Source organism: Eurosta solidaginis, chromosome X (assembly GCF_040869045.1).
Source record: "Eurosta solidaginis isolate ZX-2024a chromosome X, ASM4086904v1, whole genome shotgun sequence".
In the NCBI taxonomy this organism is placed as follows: Eukaryota; Metazoa; Arthropoda; class Insecta; order Diptera; family Tephritidae; genus Eurosta; species Eurosta solidaginis.
Genome location: NC_090324.1, coordinates 58,203,796 through 58,227,979, shown reverse-complemented (window position 1 = coordinate 58,227,979; position 24,184 = coordinate 58,203,796). Strand labels below are relative to the sequence as shown.

General features: G+C 39.6%; 1 protein-coding gene and 1 pseudogene across 2 annotated transcripts in view; both read right to left on the bottom strand.

Annotated features, from left to right (window-relative positions):
- Window positions 1-24,184, bottom strand: part of LOC137235468 (uncharacterized) — a 718,941-nt gene that overhangs the window by 461,752 nt on the left and 233,005 nt on the right. The window lies entirely within an intron of this gene.
- Window positions 13,725-15,163, bottom strand: LOC137234956 (lipase member H-like; annotated as a pseudogene).

The following is a 24,184-nucleotide window of genomic DNA, read 5'->3' as shown; positions in this document are numbered from 1 at the left end:
CCGCTAATTTATTTATATATGTAATACCACGAACAGTATTCCTGCCAAGATTCCAAGGGATTTTGATCTCGCCCTGCAGAACTTTTTCATAGTCGGATTTCGGCCATTTTTTATACCAATACAAAGTGAGTTCAGATAATTACGTGAACTGAGTTTAGTAAAGATATATCGATTTTTGCTCAAGTTATCGTGTTAGCGGCCGAGCGGAAGGACAGACGGTCGACTGTGTATGAAAACTGGGCGTGGCTTCAACCGATTTCGCCCTTTTTTACAGAAAACGGTTATCGTCCTAGAATCTTAGCCCCTACCAAATTTCATAAGGATTGGTAAATTTTTGTTCGACTTATGGCATTAAAAGTATCCTAGAAAAATTAAATGAAAAAGGGCGGAGCCACGCCCATTTTGAAAAGTTCTTTTATTTTTGTATTTTGTTGCTCCATATCATTACTGGAGTTGAATGTTTACATAATTTACTTATATACTGTAAAGATATTAACTTTTTTTTAAATTTGACTTTAAAAAACTTTTTTTTTTAATTGGGTGTGGTCGTTCTCCGCTTTTTCTAATTTTTATTACGCATATATATAGAAAAATCAGTAACGTTCCTGCCAAATTTCATCATGATATCTTCAACGACTGCCAAATTACAGCTTGCAAATCTTCTAAATTACCTTCTTTTAAAAGTGGGCGGTGCCACGCCCATTGTCCAAAATTTTACAAATTTTCTATTCTGCGTCATACGTTCAACTCATCTCCCAATTTTCATCGCTTTATCCGTCTTTGGTAATGAATTATCGCACTTTTTCGATTTTTCGAAATATTCGATATCGAAAAAGTGGGCGTGGTTATAGTCCAATATCGTTCATTTTAAATAGCGATCTGAGACGAGTGCCCAGGAACCTACATACCAAATTTCATCAAGATATCTCAAAACTTACTCAAGTTATCGATTCCTTTATACCTGTACAACCAACCGTTATCCAATCAAAGTTAATATACTCTGTGAGCTCTGCTCAACTGAGTATAAAAACAAGTAAGGAAGATTAAGTTCGGGTGTAATCGAACATTACATACTCAGTTGAGAGCTATGATGGCAACATAAGGGAAAATAACCATGTAGGAAAATGAACCGAGGGTAACCTTGGAATGTGTTTGTATGACATGTGTATCAAATGAAAGGTAATTAAAGAGTATTTTAAGAGGGAGTGGGCCATAGTTCTATAGGTGGATGCCATTTAGGGATATCGCCATAAAGGTGGATCAGGGTTGACTCTAGAATTTGTTTGTACGATATGGGTATCAAATGAAAGGCGTTAATGAGTATTTTAAAAGGGAGTGATCCTTATTTCCATAGGTGGACGCCGTTTTGAGATATCGCCACAAAGGTGGACAAGGGGTGACCCTAAAATTTGTTTGTAAGATATGGGTATCAAATGAAAGGGGTTAATGAACATTTTAAAAGGGAGTGGGCCTTAGTTCTATAGGTGGACGCCTTTTCGAAATATCGCCATAAAGGTGGACCAGGGGTGACTCTAGAATGCGTTTTTACAATATGGGTATCAAACGAAAGGTGTTAATGAGTATTTCAAAAGGGCTTGGGGTTTCGTTCTACAGTTGGACGCCTTTTCGAGATATCGCCATAAATGTGGACCAGGTGTGACTCTAGAATGTGTTTGTACGATATGGGTGTCAAACGAAAGGTGTTAATGAGTATTTTAAAAGGGCGTGGGGCTTAGTTCTACAGGTGGATGCCTTTTCGAGATATCGCCATAAAGGTGGACCAGGGGTGACTCTAGAATGTGTTTGTACAATATGGCTATCAAACGAAAAGTGTTAATGAGTGTCTTAAAAGGGCGTGGGGCTTAGTTCTATAGGTGGACGCCTTTTCGAGATATCGCCATAAAGGTGGACCAGGGGTTACCCTAGAATGTGTTTGTACGATATGGGTATCAAATTAAAGGTATTAATGAGTGTTTTAAAAGTAAGTGGTGGTAGTTGTATAGGTGGTCGCCTTTTCGAGATATTGGCATAAAGGTGGACCAGGGGTGACTCTAGAATGCGTTTCTACTATATGGGTATCAAACGAAAGGTGTTAATAAGTATTTTAAAAGGGAGTGGGCCTTAGTTCTATAGGTGGGCGCCTTTTCGAGATATCGCCATAAAGGTGGACCAGGGGTGACTCTAGAATGTGTTTGTACTATATGGGTATCAAATGAAAGGTATTAATGAGGGTTTTAAAAGGGAGTGGAGGTAGTTGTATAGGTGGTCGCCTTTTCGAGATATCGGCATAAAGGTGGACCAGGGGTGACTCTAGAATTTGTTTGTACGATATGGGTATCAAATGAAAGCTGTTAATGAGTATTTAAAAGGGAGTTATCCTTAGTTCCATAGGTGGATGGCGTTTCGAGATATCGCCATAAAGGTGGACCAGGGGTGACCCTAGAATTTGTTTTTACGATATGGGTATCAAATGAAAGGGGTTAATGAGCATTTTAAAAGGGAGTGGGCCTTAGTTCTATAAGTGAACGCCTTTTCGAAGTATCGCCAAAAAGGTGGACCAGGGGTGACTCTAGAATGCGTTTTTACAATATGGCTATCAAACGAAAAGTGTTAATGAGTGTTTTAAAAGGGCGTGGGGCTTAGTTCTATATGTGGACGCCTTTTCGAGATATCGCCATAAAGGTGGACCAGGGGTTACTCTAGAATGTGTTTGTACGATATGGGTATCAAATTAAAGGTATTAATGAAGAATGCGTTTGTACAATATGGGTATCAAACGAAAGTTGTTAATGAGCATTTTAAAAGGGAGTGGGCCTTAGTTCTATAGGTGGACGCCTTTTCGAAGTATCGCCATAAAGGTGGACCAGGGGTGACTCTAGAATGCGTTTTTACGATATGGGTATCAAATGAAAGGGGTTAATAAGCATTTTAAAAGGGAGTGGGCCTTAGTTCTATAGGTGAACGCCTTTTCGAAGTATCGCCATAAAGGTGGACCATGGGTGACTCTAGAATGCGTTTTTACAATATGGCTATCCAACGAAAAGTGTTAATGAGTGTTTTAAAAGGGCGTGGGGCTTAGTTCTATATGTGGACGCCTTTTCGAGATATCGGCATAAAGGTGGACCAGGGGTGACTCTAGAATTTGTTTGTACGATATCGGTATCAAATGAAAGGTGTTAATGAGTATTTTAAAAGGGAGTTATCCTTAGTTCCATAGGTGCATGGCGCTTCGAGATATCGCCATAAAGGTGGACCAGGGGTGACCCTAGAATTTGTTTTTACGATATGGGTATCAAATGAAAGGGGTTAATGAGCATTTTAAAAGGGAGTGGGCCTTAGTTCTATAGGTGAACGCCTTTTCGAAGTATCGCCATAAAGGTGGACCAGGGGTGACTCTAGAATGCGTTTTTACAATATGGCTATCAAACGAAAAGTGTTAATGAGTGTTTTAAAAGGGCGTGGGGCTTAGTTCTATAGGTGGACGCCTTTTCGAGATATCGCCATAAAGGTGGACCAGGGGTGACTCTAGAATGTGTTTGTACTATATGGGTATCAAATGAAAGGTATTAATGAGGGTTTTAAAAGGGAGTGGTGGTAGTTGTATAGGTGGTCGCCTTTTCGAGATATCGCCATAAAGGTGGACGAGGGGTGACTCTAGAATGTGTTTGTACTATATGGGTATCAAATGAAAGGTATTAATAAGGGTTTTAAAAGGGAGTGGTGGTAGTTGTATAGGTGGCGCCTTTTCGAGATATCGGCATAAAGGTGGACAAGGGGTGACTCTAGAATTTGTTTGTACGATATGGGTATCAAATGAAAGGTGTTAATGAGTATTTTAAAAGGGAGTTATCCTTAGTTCCATAGGTGGATGCGGTTTGGAGATATCGCCATAAAGGTGGACCAGGGGTGACCCTAGAATTTGTTTTTACGAGGTATCAAACGAAAGGTGTTAATGAGTATTTCAAAAGGGCGTGGGGCTTGGTTCTATAGGTGGACCAAGGGTGACTCTAGAATGTGTTTGTACGATATCGATAAAAAATTAAAGGTATTAACGAAGGTTTTAAAGGGGAGTGGTGGTAGTTGTATAGGTGGACGCCTTCTCGAGATATAAGGTGGACAAGGGGTGACTCTAGAATATGTTTGTACGATATGGGTATCAAATTAAAGGTATTAATGGGGCTTTTAAAAGGGAGTGGTGGTAGTTGTATATGTGAAGGCGTTTTCCAGATATCGACCAAAATGTGGACCAAGGTGACACAGAACAGCATCTGTTGGATACCGCTAATTTATTTATATATATAATACCACGAACAGTATTCCTGCCAAGATTTCAAGGGTTTCTTACTTCGCCCTGCAGAACTTTTTCGTTTCATTCTACTTAGTATGGTAGGTGTCACACCGATTTTACAAAGTTTTTTTCTAAAGTTATATTTTGAGTCAATAAACTAATCCAAATACCATATTTCATCCCTTTTTTCGTATTTGGTATAGAATTATGGCATTTTTTTTATTTTTCGTAATTTTCGATATCGAAAAAGTTGGCGTGGTCATAGTCGGATTTCGGCCATTTTTTATACCAATACAAAGTGAGTTCAGATAAGTACGTGAACTGAGTTTAGTAAAGATATACCGATTTTTGCTCAAGTTATCGTGTTAACGGCCGAGCGGAAGGACAGACGACCGACTGTATAAAAATCTGTGCGTGGCTTCAACCGATTTCGCCCTTTTTCACAGAAATAAGTTATCGTCCCAGAGTCTAAGCCCCTACCAAATTTGACAAGGATTGGTAAATTTTTGTTCGACTTATGGCATTAAAAGTATCATAGACAAATTAAATAAAAAAGGGCAGAGCCCTGCCCATTTTGAAATTTTCTTTTATTTTTACATTTTGTTGCACCATATTATTACTGTTGTTGAATGTTGACATAATTTACTTATATACTGTAAAGATATTAAATGTTTTGTTAAAATTTGACTTTAAAAAAATTTTTTTTTGAAAGTGGGCGTGGTCGTTCTCCGATTTTGTTGATTTTTATTAGGCGTACATATAGTAATAGGAGCAACGTTCCTGCCAAATTACATCATGATATCTTCAACGACTGCGAAATTACAGCTTGCAAAACTTTTAAATTACCTTCTTTTAAAAGTGGGCGGTGCCACGCCCATTGGCAAACATTTTACTAATTTTCTATTGTGCGTCATAAGTTCAACTCACCTACCAAGTTTCATCGCTTTATTCGTCTCTGGTAATGAATTATCGCACTTTTTTGGTTTTTCGAAATTTTCGATATCGAAAAAGTGGGCGTGGTTATAGTCCGATATCGTTCATTTTAAACAGCTATCTGAGATGAGTTCTCAGGAACCTACCTACGAAATTTCAGTAAGATACCTCAAAATTTACTCAAGTTATCGTGTTAACGGACGGACGGACATGGCTCAATCAAATTTTTTTTCGATCCTGATGATTTTGATATATGGAAGTCTATATCTATCTCGATTCCCTTATACCTGTACAACCAACCGTTATCCAATTAAAGTTAATATACTCTGTGAGCTCTGCTCAACTGAGTATAATAATGTTACCAATTATAATGGTGATGATGATGATGAAATTTGGCAGGCGGACAATGCAAAAGAATGTAACGACATGGAAGTTGATACATTGTCAACCGTTGCAAATTATATGAATGCTAATGATCTTGAGTGTAAAACAAATATTTATTCGAACGATGCAGATTTAGAATATTATACAGATAGTTTTCGGAAAGAAAATATTGAAAGGCAAGCGATGAAGAAACCTAAAAAAAGGAGTGAACGTCTATTGATCATATTAATGAGAACTGTTTTAATAAAAAACAAAAACCAGATAATTTTGTTAGCGTTAGACGAAAAATAAATTTTATTAACGACTGCGAAAGACCAGCTTCGTATATTCCAAGTAAACCTCATGATGGTGAATTAATAAAAAGAGCTGTACAAAGCAATGTAATGAAAACTGAATCAGATATCGATAGAAACCTAAAAGGCAAAACCTGGTGATATCATTTATGAGCAATGTTTTGATAAAACCCAAAAATTAAATAGTGTTATTGGTGTTAAAGAAAAAATAAATTATATGAATAATTGTGAACGACCAGCCTCGCATATTCCCAGTAAGATATGAACAATTACTAAACAAGGCTGTAGAAAGTCAAAATCAAGCTGACACTTTAAACGATAATACTACTCAAACTGAACATGATATTTTGAGAAGAATCGAAGAAGATCCTGATATGTGGGAAAGACAAAAACCTGTAAAACGTCAGAGTAGAAATCAACTAAATGAAGACTATAAACGGGTTAAGCTTACTCACCCCCCCCCCCCCCCCCCCAATTTACTATTACACATTATAAAATTGCTTAAAGATATTAAAATGCTTGATACATTGTATGGTCTGAATAGAGATTCAAATGGACAATGGCGATATGGACTCAAACCATTAAAATTTAGTTCTAAAAATGTTTTACAGATTATAAAAAATAAATGTAAAGCACGATAACTTCCGAAGAGATCTAAGGCCGAGCTTCTCTTCCAATTTGCGTCGTGCTCCTCTTGATTTTCCCTACAAATTGGCCCGACGGGACCTACGTGTTTTATGCCGACTCCAAACGGCTTCTGCAAGACAGATGAGTTTTAACTGAGAGCTTTTCATGGCAGAAATACACCCGGAGCGCTTGCCAAACACTTCCGAGGGGCGACCCCGCTTAGAAAAATTGTCTTCCAATTGAAAAACCGTATTTCTAAAATTTTGATGTTGCTTTGCCCGGGGTGCGAACCCAGGGCATATGGTGTGATAGGCGGAGCACGCTACCATCACACCACGGTGGCCGCCAGATTTTACAGATTGGTAGAGATAAATGGAAAATGACGCCAGTAGTGGAGTTCACTAACTTATAACGATGCGATTTGTCGAGATTTTAATTAACGATTTTGTCGCTTGCCTTATCGATTGTACTATTCGCTAACTTAGTTTTAACGACTCGCAATAAATGACATTTAAAATAGTAAATATAATAAAAGGTGGCAGCACAGCTTAACGAAACCCAAAAAATGCGAAAAGCACAAAAGGAAATCCAAAAATAAATAAATTCCGTATACCAGCTGCTTTTAATTGTGCAATTTTTTACATATTTTAACAAAAGGTAAGTAAATGCGGTATTAATTTCATATTTCTCGACATAACCAATTTCTCACATTAAAATAGAATGGCGTCATCAATTAATAGCAATCAAAGGAGAAGCCGTACCACAGCAGAGCAGCTAAGTCGGATAATTTATTATACTGGATTCTACCAGTAAATCCTGGATGATACAAAAGAGTCCTTTGCTGTGATAGGCATCGCCATGTTCCTTTGAGAACATCAAAAAGTCCCTCGACTGGGTTTCGAGCTTTACACAATGCGTCACTGTACCAAAATTTTGGACTCCCCTCTGGTGGGTTAGGTAAAGGAGTCATCAGCCAGGCTTCTAAAGGGTATCCAGAGTCACCTGTAAGTAGTTTTGTGTGCGATTTTATTTTCTGGGAAATTTCAGTGCATTAAACAAACTTACCTATCAAAAACATGTTGCGGTTACGATTTTCACAATTTCTCTGCATCACTCTCCGTACTGCGCCGGCCACCGTAGTGTGATGGTAGCGTGCTCCACCTACCACACCGGATGCTCTGGGTTCAAACCCCGGGCAAAGCAACATCAAACATTTTAGAAAAAAGGGTTTTCATTTAGAAGACAATTTTTTTAAGCGGGGTCGCCCCTCGGCAGTGTTTGGAAAGCGCTCCGTGTGTATTTCTGCCATGAAAAGCTCTCAGTGAAAACTCATCTGCCTTGCAGATGCCGTTCGGAGTCGGCATAAAATCATGTACGTCCCGTTCGGCAAATTTGTAGGGAAAATCAATAGGAGCACGACGCAAATTGGAAGAGAAACTCGGCCTTAGATCTCTTTGGAGGTTATCGCGCCTTACATTTATTTATTTTACTCTCCGTACTGCAGAGGAGCTCCAGATAAATGCATCGTGCCATGCTCCTGGGAATTTAGCATTGACATTCAATATCTTTAGGTTGGGGTTACAAATCTGTATATACAAATATATTCTAATCAAAAAAGTGCATTACATTTCTATGAAGTATTGCTTTTACCATTTGTACATTTATATAATGGTATCGATGGTGATTCACATATACCTCTTCATGATTTCTGGGGCTCATGATCGACACATGAGTGCAATAGTACCTCCCACAAATGGTGCAGGTGACGAAGAAAAAATTTCTTTCGCAGAGAAAAAATATCTTTCTTTGCCGCCCTATTTGAGTCATTGGAACCTTTACGTTATCGAAAAACAAATAATGGTTGATAGCATTTGTTACGCGATGTATACAGCGGCTTACAGACGACTGGCTCATTTGTATGCCCCATTGTTCTCCAACGGGCCGTTGGAAACAACCAGTTGCGAACAAGCGTAAAGCAGTTAGAACCTGAAATTTTTATAATAATGTTCAATTGAAAATTATATGAAATTCCATGATTTACCTGTTTCTCTGTTGATATCGCAGTTATCCTTGTAGCCCTTAATTGACCATGAAGTTGAGAAATAATATCATAAGCCAAGTCTAGGGTTAGTCGGTACAGCTTTCGGAACTTCGTTGCATTCAGGTGGAATGGGTTATCTACTTCTCTAAGAAGGCGTCTGTTCACTGGCGATGGACTCAGTAACTCTTCATCTTGTGATAAAACGTACGCCAAGTACTCCAATGCCATTTGATTTGTAAATAAAGCGATTTTTCGTGTTTGAAAGTTTTTAATTAAAGTTCCGATTTTCTTTTTTAACTAAAATTGGCAAAAGTGTTAATTTCGTGATTTTTAACGCAGCCAATTCACTTTCCGTTTATTTAACAACACAGTCCGTCGATTAACGAATATCGATACAAAATAGTTACTGAATAACGAAATCGTTATAGTTATCGATTCGCAAGTAAAGCGATGGCAAATATCATTAAAAAAGTTAGTGAATTCCACTACAGGTCTGTTCGAGTTAATATTTCACAGAAAACCACAACATTATAATAAAAAGAAGGGTGATTTGCACCCTTATCGTCAGATTTTATTAGATACAAATGCTCACAAGCGTAACTATAACCCAGATAGTCAAATTAAGGGGATAAAATCGTGCAAATATCTAAATATTATCAGGAAATTATTCAATTATGATCCACACTCGTTCATAAGGGGTAGAGGTTTACTGAAATCAATCGATTGCCGTGAAAATATTTATCAATATTGGGATAATCCTAATGAGTTGGTGGATAGATTGAGGTTTCTTATATCTTCAACAAGTGCTGGTCATAACAACCATGAAAACGAGATTATAACAATTATTGAAGAGTTGCGGGAAGCAAAGATTTTTAAGTAATATGAGTATAAATAAATTTGGACATTCCTCATTGGTAATAGTCAATCGAAAACGAAAACAATGCTAGACCGAAATAAAAATCTTAATTTAAATAAGAAGAGAATAATTAACCTAGCTGATCCTATAGAAGACGATGATGCCATTTCGAAAGTCTTCTTTTTGAAGATTTAAATAAGATAAAAACTAAATTAGAACATCAAATCAAATAAATAAATATAATCCTGAATAATAGTATTAAAAATGATCTATCGATTCTTGAGGATTTAATAGATTGGCGAATAAAAAGTGAATGTGGGGAGGAATTAAGTAATATAAACAACTATTTATCTATTATTGAGGATTATTTGATGCGTTTCTTTGTGTTGAAACAACATCCTACGGAAAAAGATGTTGAAGTGCTAAAAATAAAGTTCCCTACTATAAAAGCATTAACAAAATGAATAACAAAAGAGCTATTGCAGAAGAATTACATAAACAACTAGAAAAAATTTTAAACGAAGACGTTTCGTTATTAAAGGAATCGATGATTTATGGCAAGCTGACTTGGTGCTAATGACTAAGTACTCAAATAGTAATAATCGTTATCAGTATCTATTAACTGTAGTCGAAACACTTTCCAAAAAAGCATGGGCTGAAGCAGTTAACACTTATCCTGTATTCAAAAAAGGTAACGTACGTGACATAAGTGGGTCAATTTTGGCCAACGGAGGAATGAATAGATTTTGATTTTATTTCAAGCTTTAAAGTATTTTTTTATTCAATAAATAATGAAATTCAGTTAAGTAAGTACAAAAAGATGTTCTTATGGTGATTTTAAGCAACTAGTACATAAGAGAGATGCTTCAGAATGAATCTTACAAATAAATTTTTCGCAGCTTCCGCATTTACTGCTATATTTCGTACTATTTGATCAACTTGGAAAAACAAAGCAACGCCCACGTTTTAGATTTGTAGGTTTCGGAGACTATTCAGTAGTTCCTGCTGTTTTTTGAGTGTTTATTACGACCATTTTGCTGAACTGCTTCGAGGAAGTATAGATCTTCGCGAAATTTCCTGAAAAATAAGTTCGTTTCCGAGCTCTTCTAGGAACAAACGGCATTTTATTTTTTTTGTTCTTGTTACATTCAGGGTTTATTTCTCTAAAAACTACAAAAGCACTTATATCCAGCATATTGTAAAACAAGGACTGTGGCCACCGATTTGTCCTTCGTTTGCAGGTGTATGTCCTGATAACTTAGTCTATCTAGTATATCAACCCCGGATTGGGTTTTATTATAAAAGTCTATGATTTCAGGTTTTCAGTGTTGGGATTGATTTCAACATTATTGTGAAGAGTACTGAGTAGATATACATCTCGATTCTTTTTAGGCACATATCCAAATAATGTGGTTTTGTTCTTGTTATCAAAAAAGAAATGTTAATAATTTTCTGGTTTTTTTTTTTAACTTTGTAATTTCCACAGGCAAAACCGTTTTATTCTTTCGAATCGTACCAACTAGGGTCACCTTGCGTTTCAAAAGCTCTATCCCCAACTCGTGAGATGTAAAAAAATTATCGCACGTAATAGTACGACCTTGTATATCCTTCACCAGATCGAGTACAACACGACGTCCCTGCTCTTTCTCAGGCTTACAATTTCGATCTTTACCTGTATAAACCTGCAGCGACCATGCAAAACTTGTTTGGCTATCGCACAAGGCACCATTTTAATTCCGTATTTTACAGGCTTCGATGGGATATATTGTTTGAAAAGACAACATCCGCGAAATGTAACCAATTGTTCATCGACTGTGGCGAACTCTCCAGGGTTATACATCTTTTGTATGTTACATTCCCAGCGATTCCAAACATCCCTGATTGGTGCCAGTTTATGTCGAGCTCGCCTCTCATTCCGGTCAGATTTCTTGTCGAACCTCAGAACTCTGGTGATATTCTGAAATCTGCTTAAAGTCATTGTCGATTTGAAAATCGGACGGCGCTTACAATCTTATCACAAACATTCGAGTGCTTCTCCATGTGATCGAAATACACCTGCTAAGAGCAAAAGGCCAAAATATGCTTCCAAACTAATACTATCTATTTCGACCCAATTATTTCCAAACACTGATTGACCTGAAATAAATCCCCAGGTATTACTTTACATGCAGGTACATACTTATATATAATTATATTTTTCAATTTCAAGTGACTTACCTTCCATATTAGTCATCTCAATGACAATTTTCACCATATCGGGGGTATAAGTAACATAAATGAAGATTGTATACCATCGGTCCGAGCAATGGCATACTGTGTAGGACCTGGCGCGGTGGTAATAACATTTTCTGCAGCCCGCCTGCCAGCTCCGGTTGCAACTGATTGGTTATACCACATATATTTTGCACCCTTCGACGGAAAAGCTCCTGAAACATCATGCTGTCGGACAGAATTGTCCTCTTCGTCTGTTTTATCAGATAAATTGAGATCGTAAAGGGATTCGACTTCTGATATCTGGTCTTCTTCATCATCACTTTCGGTATCGTTTGGTGCTTCATCATCCAAATCGGAGTTCTCCAGAAGGGCTTCAATTTGTTCTCTATTCATACTGAAACATAAATAAAACACAACCGCACTAAAAACACTTCTTACTAATTCACAAAATAGTATAGATTTCACTTTTTTACACTTACTTTATTCTTTGAAAAAAAAAACAACCTGACAATTCAAGAACTTTTTACGACCGCGCAGAAGATTGTAAATATCGCATCACCACGCACGAACAAGTTAGCGGTAAATTGCTCAAGATAAACAAGAACTTTCACACTTCGATTCACATACATCTATACATGTAAGGCAGCCGCGAGGTTCATTGATATTGTCCGTAATGTGCACGGGCATATGTACTTACAATCATATGAGTATGTAGCTATACACATACTCCTTTTACTATTGGGCAATTTTGACCCACTTATACAATATACGTAAGTATTTATGCCCAGCCTATCCTGTAGATCACATATTTAAACAAAAATTATTTTCAAGTTTAGTTTTATTAAATAATAAAAGTCGAGAAGTTTCACCAGATTATATGAAGCCTATAAAAAGATATGCAACTTTAAAAGTCGTTTGGGCAATTTTGACCCACTTATACAGGATAAGTGTTAAAGATAAAACTAAAAAAATTTAACAAATGCAATGGCTATTAATGATGAGGTTAGAATAAGTAAATATAAACATGTATTTGAAAAAGGGTATACACCAAATTGGACAACAGAAGTTTTTAAAGTAAAGTCAATTAAAAACACAAACACTACAACATATATACTTGAAGACTATCAAGGTAATGCTATTAAGGGAGGATTTTACGAATATGAACTTTTGAAAACCAAACTCCCTCATGTATATTTAATTGAAAAAGTTTTGAGACGTGGAATAAATAGAGTTTATGTTAAATGGTTAGAATTCTTTTCTGAACCCAATTCTTGGGTGGATGTTAATGATTTAAATTAATAAAATAAATAGATAAACAAATAAATAGAAGTGTTTTACAAAATTTTCAAAAAATCAAACCCAAATTCACTCACTCCCCAGAGCGAGGACACCAGAACCCTAACGCAGATCCATGATCTTCCACATAATGCATCTGCACTCGGTCAAAGGCACTCGGCCAACAGAATTTAGGAAAATTCATCCCATCACTCAAAATCTTTTGTGAGAAAAAAAAACTGACAACAATTTATAAAACAAGTTAAAATGCAAACCTAGATGCTTATATATATCGGACTATGTGCGTATCTACATTAGTAGGAATTCAAGTTATGACCTTGAGGGTCTCAAGATGGTCGGGCTAGTACCTTGATGGTGCTTGTTACCGGAGGGACCATCAACATCGATAACACTCCCCAAGGCCTTCGCGGAGTGGTTTTCCGGAAATTAGACTCAAGGAATAATAGATACATTTTCTTTGTCGGCATTGCGCATTTAACTGTAAAGGAAATAATATCAATGGTTTATAGTAGAAATTTTGCTCCACTATCCCCGCCAAACGCGGAAACCCTACCTTACAGTAATTGGGATTGCAGACGAAAATATCAGTTCCAACCCCAAGTTACATTTTAAGCCTTAACGAGTGCGGCCAGTGTCTCTTTGGTCAATAGCTTTGTCAAAATCCGTCTGTCCAGCCTAAGCTAACACAATGTAGGTTTTAACCATAATTTGCCGTTCTCGAATTTTCAACGATTTTTTAACCCAATACGTTCTTTCTATTTCCTTTAAAACTCATACAAAAGCTTGCTTTCACTAGTTTATTTCATTTAATCGCGGTTGCCTACTTGAGTTTTTCTTCTCCGGCTCTTCTCGTACAATATGGGGCACTTTAAAGATATTATCATCAATGGGACCATTAGTCAAATTACGACGATGATCCTGCCATTCCACAGGTGTGTCATGGCCTTTTTCAGCTTTCTCTGCACTTTGATCATCTTCCACAGAATTTCGCACATAATCATTGCTATTTGTTATATCTCCCGTAACAGCTACACTAAAGTATGTCCAATCTTGGTCTGTAGAAGATTGTGAGAACTCCATTGATGGCCGTTCTATGTTGTTAAAATTCATGTCCAATTTATTCCATTTATTAATTTGACGTAGCAAAGGATCTTGGAATGTTACCGTTGGTGGCGCAGTGATTGTGACTGGTGCATTCTTGGATGCCGGTTTGCCAAATATGGGCAAATCGGTCCACTTATCCAAAGCATAAGGTGCTGTATCATTGGTCTCAACTAAAAACATACCCTTTGTATTGGGTTTTATATTTTCGCCAGCTTCGAGTAAGTAACTGGTGGGTGGACACAGGCCAAGCAAATATGAGATATATGAACTGCAAGCCCAACCCCAGAAGCCTTTGCGCGAACGTATTGATTCTTGAAGATACTCCACGGAACGTTGATGGCTGCAGGCAAATGGATTCATATAAAAGTCTGCATGGCCACAGCGTTCTACTTTGCCCTGAACAAACGCATTCATGTGCATGACATCGGCAAAAGTAGCGTCGCTAGGGTCCAATTTATCATTCACTCCGGCGTTGATGAAGAGTGGCATGGCAGGATCAAGACCCATTATTCTAGGCAGCTGAAAGGACCCCGAATTTCTTGCAATATACTTAGCCAACTGCGCACCCAAAGAGAAACCTATAACACGCATATCGGAACTGCCCATTTCCAGAATACGCTCCACCAATTGTACCACACAGGCTCCCACGTGTTTTGTATTATGTACCGCGCTTAAATAGCATGAACCTGGTGCCAAAATAGCCCAATCCACCTAAATGATGTTGTATTTATCACGCATCAAATATTCTTGACGCAATCGTTGAAATGGATTCATAAACATATCCGCATTATAGCCATGTATAATAATTTTTGTTGGATAACGTGGATTAAAGTTAGAGTTTGTTAAGTTCGATTTGTCCAACTATTTCATCTATTAGCAAGCATTGTCGATCCATTGGATTACGTCGCGTATACATATAAAAGCGTATTTCTTGGTCCGGGCATTTCCGTCCAATCACCCAACGACAGGGTCCAATTATTATATCGCGCATTTCTGGCGCACTTGTTGTAGCTGGAGATTGCGTAGTGGATAGTTCACGCGGGGTGACATGTTGGCCATAATTTAAAAAATGATTTGGCATTACAATTGGGTAGTAGGGCATAGGCTATAATCCATAAGACCAGCATTAATCCCGGAATACTCGTGTTATATTTTCGTTTTTTGATGTGCGGTACCTTTTTATTTTATTACTTAAGCTAAATATTTTTTGTAAGTACGCTTCAGACTTTCGGTATACGGTTTTCAGTTTTCACTATTTGGTTGGATCCATTTCGTCTTTTACACTTTTTTCAACATCTTTCACGTATTTTAAATTTTTGTTATTTCAGGCTACTATGTAGTTTTGTACATCGATTAGAGATTACTGACCAACGTGGTCAATTTGACATGTAAAACAGGTTGAAAGTGCCTGAGAGCATAAGAAATCGTATTCGGTATTCAAAAGGTTTGACTGATTTGAAAAAAAAATGTGATACTTTAATCAACTAGATGAAGTTTATAAATTTTTAAAATGATTAAGAGGGAAAACAAATTTTGTACACTTATAGTCACAATAGTCATCATCGAGCGCCCATGTTCTCTTTTGCAATGATATTAATTTTTTCCATATATCTATTTAATTTTAGAATAGAATTAGCTTAAAATTTAGCTAATGCACTTGCTATTGCAGATGAATAAATATATGTATGTACTTTCAATGTTACGTGGCGCCACACAAAGCGCATCAATATCGGCACCTTCGTGATGCACACCTAACCGATATGAACCGAAGGTATACATTTTGCCACCAAGCTTCGCAGCGGCTGTCTCTGGCACATTTTTTGCCATTGAGACATCTTTGACCCATTGCTTAACAAGGGTATTGAGTTTAACTAAAATTTCCATACGATGGTTCAGCTCATTTTGGATTTCAAATGGTTCCAATGCTTTACGCATATTTCTTTTTGTAACCCCCAAATGACCAATTGCCGAGTATTTCAAAAAAAAATGTGTGATGGTAAACATCTTTACGGACATCACCCAAATCATTGTGTTTACCACCAGCACGAATACATTTCTAGGTAATCGTGGCATGAACCCATTTCACCATTTCACGATTAGGATCTACTGTGCCCCAAAAAATATCCATGGCAAAATCTGCAACGAAAAAAGAGAAAATCCATTAGTACATGCCTAAATCGGCATCGCAAAAGGGTGACAACTGACAGCGAGGCCGACGCCGCAGTTGGAGCACCCCTTTTGCGATGCCGGTATATCTAAAATTGAAACGAAATCCAATACAAAACCGTCTTATGGACCTACACAACTAGCCACCTAGAAATAAAAGAAATTAATTAATTAACAACATGAAATGAAAGAAATATTTATCATTAATATTCTATAATGTATAATTCAAGAATTTACCATACTTACCAAAAGAATGAAGCAATCTACCGGTTGCTTCTATTCTGTGGAATTTACGTTATATACATGGGTATGTATCAATGTTCGCGAGTATTTTTTCGTTTCTGCCTTTGCCGCTGGTATGCTTATACCAGTCCGCGGACTTTAAGTAAAGAAACTGTTGGTAGTGGTAAATTTTTCCAATGTGCCACAAATACTGCCATAAAACCACCGACATGTTATCTTACTTTTAAACTTTATTTTCGCTCAGAATTGTGCACACAAACCGATGAAAGTAGCGCAGTCCTACATTTATTTTGCGAATATGCATATACTATGGTCTGTAGGTTCCTTTGAAGCAAACTACTTTATTCTTAATTCTTTTCATTCTTCTTATTAGTTATCTCTTGCCTTTCCGGGACGAGGAGTTGCAAACAAAATTTCGCAATGAAAATAATTGCAGATATACCAATCAGCTTATCATAACCAGAAGAAACATCTTTTTGAAAACAAAGAACTTACGATTCCTTTGTTAAAATTGAGTTCTTTCTTCAAACAGCGCAGAAATGCTCGCAAAATTGGGTAGTTGGGTTGGTGTCACCTTGGAACTTTATTTGGGTGTACTCGAAAAATCAATACATTTACTTAATGATAGCAGTATTCAGTAGGAGTAGGAAATTAAAACGGGTCAAAAATTTATCCACCTATCAAGAAAGCGCTAAAGTCCGTGCACTGACTGCCCATATACTTATACCAACTTATGTACGTATATATGCCGAGTGTTAAATGTACATTATATTAGGGATGCATAAAAAGATGCAAACGGTTTCCCAAAAACCCGTTTCTGGCAAATCGGTATCGGAGCCAAATACACTTCGGGAACCGTACCTTTTAATAAATACCATCAATAAAACCGGACTACAAGCGTACTTGGGGAAAAGTTGAACAAAATAGTCGAAGGGCAATACAAAATAATGGTTCATTCGACACATTTTTCTCCTCGTCCAAAACGAAGATTTTTTATTTTTTCTTTATATAGCATACAACTTTGCTGACCAAACATTTTTTTTCTGTGGCGGACAGGAAAGTTGTTGGTTTTTAGCACCAACAACACAAATACAACGACCCGAAAGATCCCACATTATACACTCTCTACCCGGTTCGATACCAAAATGTGAGTACCAAGCAACTTAAATGTCCATTTTTCTGCAGCACTAGTATGCCTGATTAGCTGAAGCGCTACCGGATGACACAAAAATAAACAGAATAAGGCACTAATGACCCAGGCACATAACGTGCGGGGAAAGAAGCAACGCACATAAAGTACGCGAGATGAATATATTCTCGTAGGCATTTAGACATGTTTTCACCCTACTCACGCGCGAAATTTCAAAAGCGCCGATAATAGAATTGGGGCTTACTCGCCAACGAACGCGTAACATAGTCATAATAAATTAACAAGTTCCCTTTATTTTTATTCCATCTTCTCTAAATAGAATGTTACGCTTCGCTACGAAAGAGGACCGAGCGGCAGGCCGCTCGTAACCCAAAGCCGTGCCATTTATGCGACGCGAAACATCCCATCAGGTCATGCCCGATATACCGCGCAAAGTCCCCGCTGCAACGACTGCGCGAAATTATAAAGGCCAAGTACTGCCAAAATTGCCTTTCAATGGTACATCGCGCCCGAGACTGCACGAGTCAGGGCAGGTGCCGAAGATGTGGTAGCAACCACCATACCACGCTGCACCTGTCGATGGAGGACTTGTCGTCCGAGCCAGAGCCGCCGAAGAGCTGGAACCAGCTGGTCATGGAAGAAGAGGAAGCAGGGTATGAGCGGATGCCCACTATGCAAGAGGTGGACGACGGGACGATGGATGAGGCGCTGTCTCTCCACGCGTCCGAGTCGGCCTTTACCGACGATCAACTTTTACCATCCGGGAGTGGAGCGGGAACCCATATAGCCCAACCAGACAGTAGAGGATCGGACCCACGGTCGTTCCGACCCCTACTAGCCCACTAGCAACGAGAGAAGAGTGGAGCGGAATCACGGCCTTTCCGCCCACCTACGAAACGACACCCACGAATAAACCAAGAGAAGCGCGAGCGTAGACTGGCCCCTCGGCCGCGCCAGCTACGCGCTGTACGAAATCTCTAGGAAGAAAACCGAGACGGTAGACTGGCCACTCGGGCGCGCCAGCTACCTCACAGCAGTTCCTTCCGGAACGGAATCATTCCGGCCCGCACTACAGCCGGCCCAATCCTTCGCCCAATTGCTACTTTGGCGCCGACTGCGGTCGTGAAGGTGGAAGCCGGGGGGCGTCTACATTTCATCCGTGCACTCATTGATGCATGTTCCCCCCGCACAACGATCGAGCGCAGGCTGGCGCGAGAGTTAACACTGCCGACAACCAACGCCGCCGGCGAAATCGGCTGCTTTATTAAATTTAGAGGCAAATATGGACAGAGCAAGACGGTGACGACTCACGCAGTCTGCGTCCATGAGTTTAGGCGCGTCTGCCCAACTTATAGCGGCGACCCCAGCTTTGCAGCTCCTTACGAACACATTCGTCTGGCGGATCCACAATTTTACGCGTCCACACCAATCCGCCTCGTTTTGGGCGGCGACGTTTACGCGGAAATCATTACACCGGGCACGTTACCGCCGTCGTTTGGCTCGCTCCTAGCCCAAAGCACTATCTTTGGCTGGGTGCTCTCAGGACCCACCCGATCTAACCTGACTTTGAAGGGTTACTTAGTTTTAAAGTTTATATATATGAATAACATCGTTTTTTTCCTCATAATAAATGGATTTCTGTAGCAACTGGCAAGAAATATATGATGCGTGTTCTTTTACTTTACCATTCCTTTATCTCGTCCTAGCTACAGGTACCCGCGAAGGCAAGGGGGATGCCTTCGCGCCATCCGGCGCGCACCGTTTAATTTTAGAATCTAGTTTTAAGACAAATCGTGGTCGAGCCGCTCGGGCGGAATCTGGGCTGTTGCGTACCGCAAGGGGGCCGGCATGTTTAGGCCCGGAGCCTAAATTCATCTTAACTTGCGCTACCCTAATAGCACCACTTTATCGACTCCTAGTTCGTCCACCTGCATGTATATGTGTACATAGGTAGGGTTATGTTGTCCGTACACATATACATGTATGCCGGTACAACTATGTGGGGAAGCTTCCTCTTAAAACCGGCGACTTTTTCCTTGGTTAAACGGTTGTCCTCGACAAGGCAACCGTCTACTTTTCCAGCGATCGTTGAGCGAACTACAGCCAGACGTCCGAGGTGCCCCGCCACATTTTATTATACAAGGTAAATTATTGTACTAATTTTAATTTTCACTTCAAATAAAATCATAATTATAACGAGAAATATCTCTCGCCTTTCTTTTCTTTATACTCAGTTGAGCAGAGCTCACAGAGTATATTAACTTTGATTGCATAACGTTTGGTTGTACAGGTATAAAGGAACCGAGATAGATATAGACTTCCATATATCAAAATCATCAGTATCGAAAAAAAATTCGATTGAGCCATGTCCGTCCGTCCGTCCGTCCCTTAACACGATAACTTGAGTAAGTTTTGAGGTATCTTGATGAAATTTGGTATGTAGGTTCCTGGGCACTCATCTCAGATCGCTATTTAAAATGAACGATATCGGAAAATAACCACGCCCACTTTTTCGATATCGAAAATTTCGAAAAATTGAAAAAGTGCGATAATTCATTACCAAATACGCATTAAGCGATGAAACTTGGTAGGTGAGTTGAGCTTATGACGCAGAATAGAAAACTAGTAACATTTTGGACAATGGGCGTGGCACCGCCCACTCTTAAAAGAATGTAATTTAGAAGTTTCGCAAGCTGTAATTTGGCAGTCGTTGAAGATATCATGATGAAATTTGGCAGGAACGTTACTCTTATTACTTTATGTCTGCTTAATAAAAATTAGCAAAATCGAAGAACGACCACGCCCACTTTTAAAAAAAAATTTTTTTAATTCAAATTTTAAAAGAAAAGTTAATATCTTTACAGCATATAAGTAAATTATGCACACATTCAACTGCAGTAATGATATGGTGCAACAAAATACAAAAATAAAAGAAAATTTCAAAATGGGCGTGGCTGTGCCCTTTTTCATTTAATTTGTCTAGGATGCTTTTAATGCCATAAGTCGAACAAAAATTAACCAATCCTTGTGAAATTTGGTAGAGGCTTAACTCCGAGACGATAACTGTTTTCTGTGAAAAAGGGCGAAATCGGTTAAAGCCACGCCCAGTTTTTATACACAGTCGATCGTCTGTCCTTCCGCTCGGATGTCAACACGATAACTTGAGCAAAAATCGATATATCTTTACTAAACTCAGTTCACGTACTTATCTGAACTCACTTTGTATTGGTGTAAAAAATGGCCGAAAGCCACCTATGACCACGCCCACTTTTTCGATATCGAAAATTACGAAAAATGAAAAAAATGCCATAATTATATACCAAATACAAAAAAAAGGAATGAAACATGGTAATTTTATTGATCTATTGACGCAAAATATAACTTTAAAAAAAAACTTGATAAAATGGGTGTGACACCTACCATATTAAGTAGAAGAAAATGAAAAAGTTTTGTAAGGGAAATCAAAAGCCCTTGGAATCTTGGAAGGAATACTGTACGTGGTATTACATATATAAATAAATTAGCGGTACCTGACAGATGATGTTCTGGATCACCCTGGTCCACATTTTGGTAGATATCTCGAAAACGCCTTCACATATACAACCGAGGGCCACTCCCTTTTAAAACCCTCATTAATACCTTTAATTTGATACCCATATCGTACAAACACAATCTAGAGTCACCCCTGGTCCACGTTTATGCCAATATCTCGAAAAGGCATCCACATATAGAACTAAGGCCCACTCCTTTTTAAAATACTCATTAACACCTTTCATTTGATACCCATATCGTACAAACAAATTCTAGAGTCACCCCTGGCCCACCTTCATGTCGATATCTCGAAAAGGCGTCCACCTATAGAACTAAGGCCCACGGCTTTTTAAAACACTTATTAACACCTTTCATTTGATACCCATATCGTACAAAAACATTCTAAGAGTCACCCCTGGCCCACCTTTATGGCGATATCTCGAAAAGGCATCCACCTATAGAACTTAGGCCCACTTCTTTTTAAAATACTCATTAACACCTTTCAATTGATACCCATATCGTACAAAGAAATTCTAAAGTCACCCTGGTCTACCTTTATGGAGATATCTCGAAAAGGCGTCCACCTATAGAACTAAGACCCACGCCCTTTTAAAATACTCATTAACACCTTTCATTTGATACCCATATCGTACAAACAAATTCTAGAGTAACCCCTGGTCCACCTTTATGGCGATATCTCGAAAAGGCGTCAACCTATAGAACTAAGGCCCACACCCTTTTAAAATACTCATTAGCACCTTTCATTTGATACCCATATTGTACAAACGCATTCTAGAGTCACCCCTGGTCCACGTTTATGCCGATATCCCGAAAAGGCGTCCACCCATAGAACAAAGGCCCACTCCCTTTTAAAACACTTATTACACTTTTCGTTTGACACCCATATTGTAGAAACGCATTCTAGAGTCAACCCAGGTCCACTTTAAAACGATATTCCGAAATGCGTCCACCTATAGAACTTAGGCCCACTCCCTTTTAAAAGACTCATTAACACCTTTCAATTGATACCCATATAGTACAAACAAATTCTATAGTCACCCCTGGTCCATCTTTATGGCGATATCTCGAAAAGGCGTACATCTATAGAACTTAGGTCCACGCTCTTTTAAAATACTCATTAATACCTTTTATTTGATACCCATATCGTACAAAATAAATTCTATAGTCACCCCTGGTCCACCTTTATGGCGATATCTCGAAAAGACGTCCACCTATAGAACTTAGGCCCACTCCCTTTTAAAATTATCATTAACACATTTCATTTGATACCCATATCGTAAAAAACAAATTCTCGAGTCAGGCCTGGTCCACCTTTATGGCGATATCCCTAAATGGCGTCCATCTATAGATCTATGGCCCACTTCCTCTTAAAATACTCTTTAATACCTTCCATTTGATACACATGTCATACAAACACATTCCAGGGTTACCCTAGGTTCCTTTTACAACATGGTGATTTCCCTTACTTTGTCTCCACTGCTCTCAACTGAGTATGTAATGTTCGGTTACACCCGAACTTAGCCTTCCTTACTTGTTTCATTTAAATTTAACCTAAACGCAATTTTGGTGCCTCCACTCCGTTGTCGAGTTTGCGACACACCACAATTGTTCAATCGCGAAGGACAGACATCTTGCCGCGATGCGAAGGCTTAGTCGCTGATCACGGGACTATGCCACCCTGTAGGATGCAGGTTACTATGGATCTCCAAGACTGCGATGGCCTAGTCCTAGGGTGAGCGATGACCAAGATCTGCCCCCTCCCAATCCAGGTTGTTATGCAGCACCGTGCCCATTGGATGGTTTGCAGCCGGGAGGTTAATCTGGCTGTATTTGTACGGAGCCTCTCTGACACCGGGCCGCCTCACAGAGTAGAAATGGTCTTACCGTGGTAAGGGTCTCTGCAGCGGCGGACGACACTTTCCCCCTTTTCAATAAGGTGACTCTAAGCTGGCCTCGTCTGGCAAGGGGTCGTACGAACAAGATGAATAAAAAACAAGCAAAAAAACTTCGTCCTCCTCCACAGGGAGAAGGACAACAACAAAGGTATCCTACGCCCTAGTGAACTAGGGAGGTCTACCAATGCTAAAGGAAAGAGCGACTTGGTGGGGGTCGGCGCTAGTATGGCGGCGAAGGGAGTTACGCTGGCTACGGCGAACCATGACGCGCCTGCTGTTGCCGGACACCGGCCAAGCGCCGGAACGGCAACCATTTTTCCCACGGCTGTGGCAGGGGTCTCTTGACCTAGCCACTCCGAGCCAAGGGAAAACAGGGCCGCAACAGCTACTTCAACCGGCGGAGCGACCTCGAGGGCAACTACGGGTCGGACCCTTCTCCAGAAGAGTCCCACAATGGATCGTTCCACAGGAACAAGAGAAGGGCTGCAAAATTCATGTCAAGGTATGATGGCGTTCCGCTGGAAAAGCTGTCAGAGAACGCCGGGAATTCGGTGGAAAAGGCGCGAGCTCTATTGCTGAATTTTCGGGGTTCTCTGCCAACAAATGTAGAAAGCGCAACCCCATACAAGCTTCAAAGGTCCGACGAGGATAATAAACCACCGCCAAAAAGGTACCAGAATCACCCCGTGGTAGCCAAACCCAGCTCTGCCGAGGTAGCCAAGGGCCAGATCCTTGGACCGAGGGAACGAGCGTGGTGCAATCCCTAAAGACCAGTGGCCGTACGTCCGGAATGAAATCGGTAACGCCGTTCTCGACGTGCTGATGGAGTGTACGGGTAGTCCGCAGCGAGGTTCTGATGCAGGATGGTACTAGGGCCAAATCAAGGTACTCGCTTGCGAGGACGAAAAGTCTGTTGCGCTGTACAAGGCAGCAGCCGCCAAGCTGGGACAAGTCCATCGCGGGTCGATTATTGAGGTCGTCGACTGGAGGAACATTCCGGCTCGGCCAAGGGTCAGGGCATAGGTTCCAGCAGTTCCAGCAGAACTTGATAGGATTCTCAAGATGCTGCAACTGATGAACCCGGCTCTCCCAACGCAGGACTGGGGTGTCATCCAAGTCGAGGACGCTGTAGGACCTAGGAG